Here is a 15,575-nt window from a genome sequence, read left to right on the forward strand (position 1 = left end):
ATAATTCAAGTGTGTTGTAATAAGGAAGCATCACTTAATCTGAGAGGACTGGATCTGCTGGTTTGATTTGCTTATAATGCCCGCTTAATTATTTATGTTTGATACACTGAGGACAACACACACACCCCAGTTTGCACATAACGTTCTGAGAACCATGTCTCTTAGAGCTTGGTGAGAACAAGGTTGTTCTATGGTTATTTTGCATTCAACCTTCCCACAAACTTCTGTGAATGGTGCAGGATACTAAACTAGCACATAACATGAAACATATGTTTATTAGGTGGGAATTTCAGTGCTTCAACATAATGAAAGTTTCCTACAGGTTTCCTCATGGTTAAATTTAAAGTAATGTTCTCAGAACGTTCAGAGAACGTTAAGAGACAACGATCTTCTGTGGGAATTCCAGTACTTGAGCATAACATTTTCTACAGGTTTCCTCATGGTTCTATTTAAAGTCATGTTCACAGGACATTAGGAAGACATTCCATAAAAAAATATAAGAAAACAGTAACATTCAAAGAATGTTATTTAAAAACGTACATTCCGTTCTCAGCGTCAACAAAACTCTCTATGTTGTGTGTTCAGGTGTGTTGGCCGCGCCCACTAATTGGCCACACCTGGTTCTTAAAGACTGCTTGTTTCCTTTGACATTAGGTCAATTTGCATAGACTAAACTGAACAGCTTTGTATGAGTAAAAATAACATGGCATGCTACTTCCGTTCTGGTGATGCAGTGGACTAATTCCATGGACAGAAAACAGAAGATCTTCGTTTTGAATCTCACTGACGCTGTGCCACAATAAATCTATGCTTGGAGTTCAAAACAGTTAATAAAAACTAAACTAGCGGTGAAATTCTCAGAACATTATTTAAATACCTTAAAATAACCTATAATTTCAGTTCTCAGAACATTAATAGAACCTCCCAGGAAAACATTCAGGGAACCATAGTAAAAGATTCTCAGAACCTCCCAGCAACTGAAAAATATTTGTTCCCAGAAAAGGTAAAATTGATCAATTCTGTTTTTAGAACCTTTAAAAAACGTTCTGTTTTAACGGTCAGGAAACGTATGGCTTTGTTCCCAGAACCAATGGAAACCAAAACAATGTACATTCCCACAACTTCCAAGAAACTAAATGTCTGTCATTCTGCCCCTGAGCAAAGCAGTTAAACCACTGTTCCCCGGGTGCCGAAGACATGGATATCGATTAAGGCATCCGCCGCACCTCTCTGATTCAGAGGGGTTGGGTTAAATGCGGAAGACACATTTCAGTTGAAGGCATTCAGTTGTACAACTGACTAGGTATCCCCCTTTCCCAGTGCAAATGAAAAACATGTTTTAAGTTTCAAAGTTACAACAACCTATAGCTAAGTTTTTTTATTTGGAGTTAATAAATAATTGTTGATTTGGGTCGCAGCATATTATGCATACCTGCTACTGTAGCATAGCAGCAAAGGCTGGACAAATATTATTTATCTCTTTGTTTTAATATGTTAAAATGCATCCTACTGTATGTACATAAGTGGACATTATCAAGGGCCATATTTTTTCAAATAAAACAATGGCCAGTTTGGGTCGCAGTTGCACGTTTTTTTGTAAAAACAAATAGGCTATGGCTGGTCCATGAATTCTTTGTATTTTTTCAATAAGGCCCGTGTGCTAATTGAGTTTGACACCCCTTGGCTAGCATATCTATTTATGTAGCTATTTATTTAGCAAGTTAAAAACGCGGAGCCTAACGTTAGCTAGCTAGCTGCTGGGAGGATGACATGTCATTGGATGAGTGGGTGAGTGACCGACTTTTTCCACTCATATTGTTTTTCTTTGGCTACAGCTAGAGATGCTGAACTTTATCCACAGTTAGCATATCTCTTAGTTGTCAATCAAATTTATTTGGCATCGATCAAATATGCGGGCAGGCAGGCAAGTTCCCATTCAGTTGTTAAAACGTGGGTTGGGACAAGCATGCATTTGCAGGCAAGGTGCAGAAGGACGAGCAGGCCACTATTCCCCATTGTTTATCAGTGCAATTTTAATGGCAAACTAGTTTGAGAGGCTTAATCTACTGTTCCCTCGTTCGATTTTAGCTCATCTCGCTCTGGCTAGCATTAGTTGTTGATCTTGTTGTTGTTGATGTGCATAGGCAACTGAGGGAGAGAGACTCCCTTTTCATGGTTGTTCGATCAATAGGATTGTGAAGTTTGCAAATGTAAAAGGACTCCCGTGGTATTTACATATTTGCAGAAATCCATTCAGGTGTATTTTGTAGCTTTTGATGAATGCGTTCTAATGATCTAATGTTGCACTGTTACTACTGCCTGTAAACACACAGTCCAGTTGAAAGTGAATGATGGCAGGCCTGTGTGGCAAATGACGTATTTGCATATAAGCCTACTGTACCTCTGATTGGCTATGATGCACTGGTCTGCGTAGACTCTGGTCCCAGACAGGACAGATGTTTTATTTGGTTTTAATTACAGCAGTTTCTATTAATTGTCCAAACGCGAGTCCGCTTTCCCACTCTATATTAATCTAGAATTTTCACAAACGCCTTACTGTACGTAATTCCCAAAAATACTATGAATTTATGAAAACATGATAATGAACATATCTCTCTTGTCAGAAAATGTACAAAAAAGGTGTAATATTCTTCCTGGAGGAATATGAACAGATTTTATGTCATGTTGCAAAAATGCTGTCAGTTCCACTTTAAAACAGTTAGAGTTTAATTGCTGTGATAGGAGTAAACTAAGTATAGATCAACAACATTGTAGTTATTCCACAATACTAATTTAAATGGCAGAGTGAGAAGACTGACGCCTGTACAGAATAAAAATATTCCAAAACATGCATTCTCTCCTCCAAAAAGGCACAAAAGTAAAACTGCAAAAAATGTGTCAAGGAAATGAACTTTTGTCCTGAATGTTGTTTTGAGCAAATCCAACACATCACTGAGTACCACTCTTCATATTGTCATCGACAAGGACTAGGGAGTTTTTCAGGATAAAAAGAAATGTAAAAAAGCCAAACACAGGCAAAATCCTAGAGGAAAACCTGGTTCAGTCTGCTTCTAACAGACACATTCCCCTTTCAGCAGGACAATAACCTAAAACACAAGGCCAAATATACACTGTAGTTGCTTTCCATGATGACATTGAATGTTCCTGAGTGGCCTAGTTACAGGTTCGACTTAAATTGGCTTGAAAATCTATGGCAAGACTTGAAAATCGCTTTCTAGCAATGATCAGCAACCAACTTGACAAAGTTTGAATAATTTTTTAAAGAATAATGTGCAAATGTTGTACAATCTAGGTGTAAATAGCTCTTAGAGACTTAAACAGGAAGATTCACTGCTGTAGTCGCTGCCGAAGATGATTCTGATATGTATTGACTCAGGGGTGTGAATACTTAAATTAAATGAGATAATTCTGAATTTCATTTTCAATCAATTTGCAAAAATTTCTAAAAACTTGTACTCACTTTGTTATTATGGGGTATTGTGTGTAGATAGGTGAGAAAAAATCTTGAATACATTTTGAATCAGTCTGTAACACAACAAAATGTGGAATAAGTCAAGGGGTATGAATACTTTCTGAAGGCATTGTACATATATGACTCGTTTCAGGAAACTAGGCATATGTTGCACTACTTCACAGGAGCATAATTTGAACATAAACAAACATTTTTTATCAAAATGTGTTTTTTGGTAGAAATGCCTTTTGGAATATGTGACCTTTCATGTGCCTTACTAACAAACGTGTATTCTATCCATAAATACGAATACAATTGTTAGCCAAGTTGGTTTAGCCACAGAAAAAGGTGGAACCTTCCCACAAGCCATGATTGGCTGAGAAAATGGATGGGTTGGATATGCCGGGAGATGAGTTTGGATTGGTCTGCCATGTAACATGCTTCTGTCTATAACGTGAGCTGTTCAGTATGTGTTGACAGTCCTTTCCATGAAAGCTATAGCGTTAGCCATCGAGAACTACAAATGTTTTGCTACTTTTCTCAACAACATGACTTGACACCACGCTGGCCAAACGAGATGTAGCTAAACAAAATTGAGTTAAATGTTTAACTACTTGAAGCATTCATCCATGTATACAGGTAAGAGTCTAGCTACATTTTCAGATATAAGTTTCTAATTTGGTCAGAAAGTCCGTTTTATTGCACGTTAAAGCCTACTGTTAGTTAGCAAACGTTAGCTTGCTGGCTCGCTACCTAGCATTATGGGCATGATCTGTGTAGTAATATTATTTGAATCAGAAAATCCATTTGCATTGCTAATTATAGCCTAATGTTAGCTAGCTAACGTTGAACCAATTTTGTTAGCTTTAGCTACCTGCAGATTCATACTACAGCTATGACAATGTTTGTATTGGTACTGTAGTACTATGAGATTATCCTGGTTCATTGTTTAACTAGCTAGCTACCTAGCTAGTCCTAACCTAACATGTCTAGACAAAGGACTCCAATTCGGACGGATTATTACATGACCCATCAAATTAGCGAGGTTTGTCTGGGGGTAATTATGGCCATCTATTGTATTTCATGAACATGTGTACATGTCTAGACAATAGTGACTCATCCACTTAGCTGGCTGGGGAGCGGTTATAGCATTTCCTTCACATGACCCATCAATTTAGACAAGTGTACCGGGTAAGCGTCATATAATAATGATAAAATATTTATACAATATTTTTTATATGGGCACTTTCTGTTTTTGATATTGCTACTAGGTAACCACTTCACTGTACCATTTACACCTTCTGTATCCTGTGCATGTGACAACAAAACTAAGATTTTATTTGATATAGTGTGTGTTTACCACATGGCCTCACACGTGAATCCCTAAAGAGATGGGCATGGCTAAGGCTTTAGAGGGGGTGAACGATGCTGAAAGGGTGGAGACAAAGAATAACTCTCCAGTCGGTGTACCAAAAGATTCAAAGGCCAAGTGGGGTTAAAAGTTGATCAACTTTCAAAGCAGAATTACTTTCCCATTGTTCCTCAACTGCAGTATATGATATACAATTTTCTAGCTTTGAGTCTACTTTTATCCAATGTAAAAAAAAATTAAACACAATTTGCTACATAAGACCGAATCTACCGTAGACGGTCGGACACGGTAATTTTTCCCTGTTGCCTTCCATGGATGTCATTGGGCAAGGGCAGAGAAAAAGGAAAGACACTGCTTTGACAGTGATTATTAACACACATAACACCACACTGACTCTCTATGTGGAGAAAGGTATTTTAAAACCCAATACTTAGCCATCAATGGTCAAATATTAGGCAGTACATATGTATCCTTTTTAGACCCTTCAGCCATCTTGGTTATTCATGCAGGACCAGTGGATCAGACTTCCAGTGAGCATGTGGCAGAACAGCTGTTCAGAAAGAGAAAATAAAGAAGAGCTGACTAGTGACCACAGTCATTCATCATCTGTCATACATGATGTGTGTGTGTTGTGTGCATGTGCGGTTATTTAATATTCTAAGTACAGAGAAAACACTGACAGGTGTTTTGAAGGGCTATCCTGCCCCTATTCTGTCCTCTAAGCAGAGAGACCCTGATCCTCCTGGCCCTCTCTGCCACTATTGACCTGCTTCCTCCTGCCCTCCCATTGGTCCAGCCAGAGACAAGGACAGAGACCTCTGGCTAGTCCACAGCTGTCTCCTCTGCTCTGCTGCACCTGTGTGTGTGTGTGTGTGTGTGTGTGTGTGTGTGTGTGTGTGTGTGTGTGTGTGTGTGTGTGTGTGTGTGTGTGTGTGTGTGTGTGTGTGTGTGTGTGGGGGGGGGGGAGTGGCCCTCCATTTTGTTAGGGTCCTTTGAGGCATAGCCTCATTGTGAGAGGAGGAAAGAGGAAAGAAGGGAGAATAGAAAGAGGCGACTCTTTGAACAACAGCGCCAGGCTTCTATGAAGGCTTCAAAGAGTAAACACACACACACACACACAAACACTACAAACACAAATAAAAAGATAAAGACACACACACACCAACTCAACAGTCTTCATTATGTTCCTGAGTCCCTCTATGACAGCCATTAGACACAGTGTCAGTGAAGGTCTGCTCTGAATCTGAACCTCTGCATTAGGCTTTTAGTGGGGGAACAAAAAGCTCAAAGCACCAGGAATCAAATAAACAGGGTGATATTACTGCATCTATTTGGATACATAACACACTGTACACTAAGATCAGTCACAAGCCTGTAGCTGACATGGTTAGGGGAGTTTGTGTGTGTGTGTTGCGTGCCTGTACACGCATACTGTACATGCGCATGTGTGCGTGTCTATGTTCATGACAGTGTGGGTAGGTTAGCTGCACATGTAAGACATTAATAATATGCAAAATATTCCTCAACAGACATAATAGGAAAAAGGCTTCAAAGTGGAAATGCAAATTAGAAGCCAGGGAAGCAGCTGTTGGCCTAGCTTAGGAGCTGTCCCCTGTAGAGGACCTCTGATCACTATCACACACACATACACATGCTCACACACGCTCACATACACTCACACATCCTCCAACATCCCATAATCCAACAGCAGTCCAGGTCAACACTTAATTAGTTTCCTACCAAATATCTGTGCTGGGCTTACCACCTTATTAACCTACTTCTTGCCTGCTAGCAACCAAAAGAGAGAAAAATACCCAACAGTGGTAGCACACACACATTTTGACTCCCACACACACTGTCCTGTTATAGTTGTTTGTGGGAACTCCTAGCACTCGCAGCCGGAAGACCCAGAGATGGAGTAAATAGAAGTGATTGGAGCACACCAGGGAAACCAGCGATATTAGGACCTTAAACTACTATTTAAAAACCCTAAGATCAAACGCATACACACCTACGCTGTGTGTGTGTGTGTGTGTGTGTTTCTCTGGAGGCAAATTAGGCTCTCATCCTTAGTCCTACCGAAGGCATCCACCCACAACAGACCAATTTTCTGTCTCTTCTCTTGTCTGTAGAAACACTCTCTACGTGGAGAAAGGTACTGAGGAACACTATACAGTATTCAGTCCTGGTCTAGCTACTGATTGCCTGCCCTGGTACTGAGAGAGAGGTCACAGGAGAACGGCTCATAATAATGACTGGGATGGAGTGAATAGAATGGTATCAAACTCATGGAAACCACATGTTTCATGTGCTTGATATCATTCCATTGATTCCGTCCCAGAGTGTCTAGTTTGAGAAACAGACGCCTCAGAAGTCCTCAACTGGCAGCTTCATTAAATAGTACTCACCAGTCTCAACGTCAACAGTGAAGAGGCGACTCCGGGATGCTAGCCTTCTAGGCAGAGTTCCTCTGTCCAGTGTCTGTGTTCTTTTGCCCATCTTAATCTTTTATTTTTATTGGCCAGTCTGAGATATGGCTTTTTCTTTGCAACTCTGCCTCGAAAGCCAGCATCCCGGAGTCGTGTTTTCACTGTTGACGTTGAGACTGGTATTTTTGCGGGTACTATTTAATGAAGCTGCCAGTTGAGGACTTGTGAGGCGCCCATTTCTCAAACTAGACACTCTAATGTACTTATTCTCTTGCTCAATTGTGCACCGGGGCCTCCAACTCCTCTTTCTATTCTGGTTAGAGCCAGTTTGCGCAGTTCTGTGAAGGGAGTAGTACACAGCGTTGTACGAGATCTTCAGTTTCTTGGCAATTTCTCGCATGGAATAGCCTTCATTTCTCAGAACAAGAATAGACTGATGAGTTTCAGAAGAAAGTTCTTTGTTTCTGGCCATTTTGAGCCTGTAATCGATCCCACAAATGCTGATGATCCAGATACTCAACTAGTCTAAAGAAGGCCAGTTTTATTGCTTCTGTAATCAGAACAACAGTTAATACTTTGTAGCGCCACCTTTTGCTGTGATTACAGCTGTAAGTTGCTTGGGGCATGTCTCTATCAGTTTTGCACATTGGAAGACAAATCTCCATCCCAGTCTCAGGTCTTTTGCAGACTCCATCAGGGTTTCTTCCAGAATGGTCCTGTATTTGGCTCCATCCATATTCCCATCAATTTTAACCATCTTCCCTGTCCCTGCTGAAGAAAAGCAGGCCCAAACCATGATGCTGCCACCACCATGTTTGACAGTGGGGATGGTGTGTTCAGGGTGATGAGCTGTGTTGCTTTTACGCCAAACATAATATTTTGCATTGTTGCCAAAAAGTTCAATTTTGGTTTCATCTGACCAGAGCACCTTCTTCCACATGTTTGCTGTGTCTCCCAGGTGGCTTGTGGAAAACTTTAAACAACACTTTTTATGGATATCTTTAAGAAATGGCTTTCTTCTTGCCCCTCTTCCATAAAGGCCAGATTTGTGCAATATACGACTGATTGTTGTCCTATGGACAGAGAGTCCCACCTCAGCTGTAGATCTCTGCAGTTCATCCAGAGTGATCATGGGCCTCTTGGCTGCATCTCTGATCAGGCTTCTCCTTGTATGAGCTGAAAGTTTAGTGGGACGGCCAGGTCTTGGTAGATTTGCAGTGGTCTGATACTCCTTCCATTTCAATATTATCACTTGCACAGTGCTCCTTGGGATGTTTAAAGCTTGGGAAATCTTTTTGTATCCAAATCTGGCTTTAAACTTCTTCACAACAGTGTCTCGGACCTGCCTGGTGTGTTCCTTGTTCTTCATGATGCTCTCTGCGCTTTTAACAGACCTCTGCGACTATCACAGTGCAGGTGCATTTATACGGAGACTTGATTACACGCAGGTGGATTGTATTTATCATCATTAGTCATTTAGGTCAACATTGGATCATTCAGAGATCCTCACTGAACTTCTGGAGAGAGTTTGCTGCACTGAAAGTAAAGGGGCTGAATAATTTTGCACGCCCAATTTTTCAGTTTTTGATTTGTTAAAAAAGTTTGAAATATCCAATAAATGTCGTTCCACTTCATGATTGTGTCCCACTTGTTGTTGATTCTTCACAAAAAAATACAGTTTATATATCTTTATGTTTGAAGCCTGAAATGTGGCAAAAGGTCGCAAAGTTCAAGGGGGCCGATTACTTTCGCAAGGCACTGTATATAAAAGTGTAGTGTACTAGAGGGCTGGGCGATATATCGTGAATACCAGTATACCGGTATGGATCCACATACAGGTAAGGATATTCACTATACCGTCTATAAGGATATTATGATACAGCACTAAATTGAATGAAAAGTTCCACAAATTGGACTATTTCGCTGTCAGTTATGTTGTCATAGTTGTTATAGTATAAAACCATCAGAATTGGAAAAAGGCCATTAAAACCACTTCAAATTCATTTGTTGAGATTCAAGTACTGATCATAAACATATTTAGAACCTGTTTTATTACGGAACATAAAATATCATACATAAATAAAATGCCATACTGTCAAAAATGAGAAAAATATTGGTATATGTTGTTTTGGCCAAATAACATTTTATTGGTCTCGTACACATATTTAGCAGATGTTATCGCGGGTGTAGCGAAATGCTTATGTTCCTAGCTCCAACAGTGCCGTAATACCTAACGATACAAAACAATATACACAAATCCAAAAAACTAAAAGAAAAGAATTAAGAAATATAGAAATACCAGAACTAACAATGTCAGCATGTGGAATATAAATGTATATGTACTGTATATGTGGTGTATATAGACAGTATGGACAGCATATGAATATAAAAGGTGTGTACATAACATTTTGCATTGTTGCCAAAAAGTTCAATTTTGGTTTCATGGCAAGGAGGAATGGGAAAAAATTTCAGTCTCTCGATGTGCAAAACTGATAGAGACATACCCCAAGCGACTTACAGCTGTAATCGCAGCAAAAGGTGGCGCTACAAAGTATTAACTTAAGGGGGCTGAATAATTTTGCACGCCCAATTTTTCAGTTTTTGATTTGTTAAAAAAGTTTGAATTATCCAATAAATGTCGTTCCACCTCATGATTGTGTCCCACTTGTTGTTGATTCTTCACAAAAAATACAGTTTTATATCTTTATGTTTGAAGCCTGAAATGTGGCAAAAGGTCGCAAAGTTCAATAATAATACTTTCGCAAGGCACTGTATATCAGCCATTTCCAGCTTCAATAGTCATTTACAATGTCTACACTGTATTTCTGATCAATTTGATGTTATTTTAATGGACAAAAATGATATTTTCTTTTAAAAACAAGGACATTTCTAAGTGACGCCAAACTTTTGAACGGTAGTGTACATATATATATATATATTTATTTTATTTTTTTACACATACTTTTCTCAACATTAACCACATCCGAAACAAACCCTTCCACAAACCAAAGTGTGAGCCATCACACCATGGAAAGGAACATGTCACGTTGGTATTAATTATTCGTATAATAGTTTTTTTTATTTCTTACCCAAATTACGGCGTGACGTGTAAAGGCACGGGGACGAAAACCAAACAAACACTATACAAAACACAGGGTAAAAACCCCAACAAAAGAGCCAGGAGTACCTTGAATAAATAACACATGCGCACAATGATTAACACAATGGACGAGACCCGTAATCATCTGCGCAATCCACAATGGCACGAAAGTCAAACCACACATAGACCAGGAACTCACACGAACCAAAGGACATTGTAACAATAATCGACAGCACAATGGTAAACCAAAGACACACTTATACAATTACTAATCACTGGGAATAGGGGGCAGGTGTGCGTAATGAAAGTTCCGGAGGGATCCGTGAAAGAACAACCTAATCAAAACCTTTCCTTTATAGAATGCACCTAACTGTCAACTCTGTCAAACAGCACAAAAGGCACGTCTATCTCTGTATCCATTATCCAACAAGTGTTCAAAAGCTTTGATTGTTCTGCTCTAACACTAGACTATTCAAAAATGCAATACAAATCTCCAAAACGTCCCCCTGTTCCGTTCCATACCGCTGAATAATGATCCAGGGCCAACCCTACTAGCATCCTGGCATGCCATTCCAGACTCAGAACATCAAACAAGATCCACATCCCTTATGTCCAGCACAGCAAGTACTTCAACAGTCTTAGCATATATTGCAGGACAATGATGAACAATGATTAGCAATCAGCGACGGAGCTGACAACCATGCATCAATTACAAAACATCTTCCTTGTCACTATACTGTTGGATTGTGCAACCCTTTACTCAGTTCGGAACCATTGCTATTCTAAAATGTTTACACAGCTTATCAGTGATATTGAATGCAGGCCAGTTAGCACATCTGTCATGACAACAGGAAGTCTGACTGACAGTGAGAAGAGGATGTGGAGCATATGCTGACGTCATATCCTCTTTCTCAGCAATCTTTCTTCACAGCTACAACCGGGATCAAATCTCAGGGCTAAAAATAGACCCAGTATCATACACTGTATGACAGCCTAGAGAATAAACAGCCACCGTTTAGTCTATTCTCTTATCCAATGTCGCTCTCTCTCTCTCTCTCTCTTGTTCACTCACACAAACACACACACTGCCCTGAGGAGAGGTTGGTGTGCTTAACCCTTTACACACAGAGTGGAGAAGCGATGTCATCAGGTCTGGTGAAGGTGTGCTCGGGAGCTTCTCTGCTGACACGTTAGAACATCATGCGGTCAGGTGACACACTGCCAACCAATGCTATTATCATGGGACTAAATCAGACTTCTGTAACGGACACCCATTACCAGATTGGAATACAGTACTAGTGCAAAAAGTAAACACTCTGCATCTACCAGGATTGGGATTCAAACATTTCAAAGACGGATGAGGTTTGCGCCATTTTCTCCCTTGGAGAAAAGTTCTGTCTTTGTGTTCTTTGCTTCGCCAGGCTTCTGCAGCTGTCTTTTGTCTGGGTGAACAAGTTCTCAAAAGATGACTTGGGAAGGAGGGTGCATACAGCCAGTTCATGAAAGACAGAATATGACCTTCAGCTTGGCATAGCCCACAAAGAGTAAAGCTCCTTCAAATACAACAGCTCAGCCTTCGTCATACCCTCAATGTGCGTTACACACTCATTCACTCACAGTGAGCGACCACAGTTGGATGGCTGAATCGACCATGGCAGTATGATAGTGAAGAGGCTATTGCTAATGTCCATATTCTTTTGATGCTCCACTCCCTCACTCGCATATGCACACCCCCACGCACACAATACACACAACACAAATACACTCTGTCACTCTCTCTCTCTCTCACTGTTTGAACAGATTTTCGTGGCTAGGCCAACATGATTGGTTGTGAGAGTCTGGAAAATTAGACATTGGATTCTCCCATTCTGCTGGTTTACAGGAAGTCCCTCCATCCTACTCTGCATCTTCACTGGCAGGTTTGCTCCATATTCACTATGTGACTGCTGGCCTTACTTCTGGTATTTTATTAACTTCTTAAAGCATGTGCTAAATATTCACAGTACATATGCTATTTAGCTGCCAAACGATTCTACTACTTCCTTTCCCTCTATGTAATGTAGTCCAAGTCTGTACAGTCTAGGATGGCCACAGTGAAAGAGCAGAGACAGAGTGATGTGTGCCCTCTCATCAGAAACAAAAAGGTTGCCTTCTGTTTAGTCGAGCAACCACTTCTTTCTGCCTATGAACAATAATGCAAGCAAGGCCAGCTGAGACCCAGCCAAACTGCAGTGCTTTCACTTATGCCCCTTAAAGCATGTACACACACACACACACGTTCATAATCATATTTTCTGTGACAGACACACACACTGTCACACACACTTTCTCACTTAAGCGAATGGGGCACCATCTGTTGCTGCTCACACCACACCTGACACCAAGCATGTTCGTGTTCTGGTCTTAACGACACACACACTGACTTCTACACATCAAATCAGTCATCTCTTTTCCATCCATAGTATCATTATCTAAAACCACATAATCTACAAAACATAATCATCATTAAGGCTCTAAATCGTGCTATTTAAGGCCTGACAGCATAAATTAAAGCTGTGATTAATTCATGCCACACACACACACACACACATTAACATTAATCAAGAATATAATGTACTCTGCTGGTGCTGGGCAATTAGAGCGCAGCAGACAACTACTATAGCATGAGATGGGTATTTGACAGATAGTCATGCACTATCTCTGAGACTGACAGATCTATAAGATGAAGAATGTCTGATGAGAGCTACAACACATACTTGGGGACGGATTCAATATAGCGTGCTTAACATTTTAGACATTTCTGATTGAGCCGGCCTGCGCAGCACATACAAGTGTCTGCATACAGTGCCTTCAGAAAGCATTCCTACCTCTTGACACATTACACATTTTGTTGTGTTACAGTCTGAAATCAAAATTGATTAAACAGATTTTTTTTCTCTCACCCATCTACACACAATAGCCCATAATGACTAATTGAAATACAGAAATATCTCAATACATATTAGAATCAACATTGGCAGTGATTACAGCTAGGAGTCTTTCTGGGTAAGTGTCTTAGACCTTTGCCCACCAGGATTGTACAATATTTGCACATTATTCTCTTTTTTTAATTCAAGCTCTGTTAAGTTGTTTGTTGATCATTGCAAAACAACTATTTTCAGCTCTTGGCCTCATGATGAAATCCCTGAGCGGTTTCTTTCCTCTCTGGCAATTGAGTTAGGAAGGACACATGTAACTTTGTAGTGGCTGGGTGTATTGATATAGAATCAAAAGTGTAATAACAACTTCACCATGCTCAAAGGGATATGAATTGCTTTTCATTTTTACCCATCTATCGTACTACACCGACGCTCGTCGGATGTGGCAGGGCTTGCAAACTAAAACGGACTACAAAGGGAAGCACAGCCGTGAGCTGCCCAGTGACACAAGCCTACCAAACGAGCTACAGTTGAAGTCAGAAGTTTACATACACCTTAGCCAAATAGATTTTGTAGGCTGTGATTCGATGATAAATTAACAGGCACCACATTGATTATATGCAACGCAGGACAAGCTAGTTAACCTAGTAATATCATCAACCATGTGTAGTTAACTAGTGATTAGGTGAAGATTGATTGTTTTTTATAAGATCAGTTTAATGCTAGCTAGCAACTTACCTTGGCTCCTTGCTGCACTTGTGTAACAGGTGGTCAGCCTGCCACGCAGTTTCCTCATTGAATGCAATGTAATCGGCGTCCAAAATTGCCGATTACCGATTGTTGTGAAAACTTGAAATCGTCCCTAATTAATCGGCCATGCCAATCAGTCGACCTCTAATGTAAACTTCTGACCCACTGGGAATGTGATGAAAGAAATAAAAGCTGAAATAAATCATTCACCCTCCTATTATTCCGACATTTCACATTCTTAAAATAAAGTGGTGATCCTAACTGACCTAAAACAGGAAATTTATACTAGGATTAAATGTCAGGAATGATTCAAAACTGGGTTTAAATGTATTTGGCTAAGGTGTATGTAAACTTCCGACTTCAACTGTATATAAAGCACAGGAAAAATCACATTTTGGACTGCCCTGGATCTTTAAACTCATAGCACGTCATGACAATTTTAGGCAACAATGTTTTACAGTTGAGGCATAAAACACCCACCTGTGAATAACATGAGACTCAATTCAGAAAAGACTCAGGTGTGTGGAAGTTAATTTCTTCAGAATTTCACCACAAAATGTATTTGGGTTGTCCTAGGCAATGCATTGCGGGGCAATTCAGCCTATGCTTTTTCACTCTCCCTAGTTCCAATTCCTGATTGAATATGAATGCAAGTCTGATAACAACAACAATTGGCCTCTAGAAATGAGCCATAATAGACATGTCACACTGACAACTCCTTTCCGTAATATCAGACATGTTCAACCTTATTGGACAACTGCTAATAGCCTTGTATGCATTGCATTGGACCAACTTTATTGAAATCCCAAGGTATTTGGAGACACTGGTCAGGGTGTTAAAAAGTGGAGGAGGAAACACAGAGAACATGGCCCTAAGTACTGCTCAGTGTACCAGACTGATTATTCAGGGAACTGGGCTTCCACTTATGCCAACAGCTGGGTATATACAGTAGGAGGTTTTCTCAGAAAATTCCTTTAGTTTCTGAGAATGAGGGCGATGGAAGAGAGGGAGAGAGACAGTGAAAGAGAGAGGGAGCGTGAAAGAGAGAGACAGAGAGAAAGAAAGAGGGAGGGAGGGCGGGCAGGAGGGATTGATGGAGGGGGAGGGAATGATTAAAGAAGAGAGTAAAGAAGAGAGAAAATGCAATATTGAAAACTTCAGACGAACGCTCAAGCAGTTTGAAGTGACTAAAATCCAAATGTTTTGCATTTCTGATTGGTTTGAGTCTGTTATTTTTCCTGCAGTCTGAACAGCCCTAAATCACATGGAATAGGATACTTCAAGCCACATTTTCATATGTGGTTTGAAGTCAGATATAAATCTGATTCCTGGCCATGCGAATTGTGTGCGAATGGTCAAATCTGATTTATTTTACCTCAACTGGTTTTAGGACTGTTATTTGGCATATCTTGTTGCTTGCTAGCTACTCTGTTGACAGTCTGACAAGGACATGTGGTAGCTAACTAGGTTGTTTAAAGTTTTAAAAGTGTTCTTACACTATGATTTTGAACATTCAAAGCCACCGGGAACTGTC

The 15,575-nt window shown here is 40.2% G+C and overlaps 1 protein-coding gene across 1 annotated transcript in view; it reads right to left on the minus strand.

Annotated features, from left to right (window-relative positions):
- Positions 1-15,575, minus strand: part of ccdc85a (coiled-coil domain containing 85A) — a 42,077-nt gene that overhangs the window by 8,004 nt on the left and 18,498 nt on the right. The window lies entirely within an intron of this gene.

Source organism: Oncorhynchus gorbuscha, linkage group LG08 (genome assembly GCF_021184085.1).
Source record: "Oncorhynchus gorbuscha isolate QuinsamMale2020 ecotype Even-year linkage group LG08, OgorEven_v1.0, whole genome shotgun sequence".
Taxonomy (NCBI): Eukaryota; Metazoa; Chordata; class Actinopteri; order Salmoniformes; family Salmonidae; genus Oncorhynchus; species Oncorhynchus gorbuscha.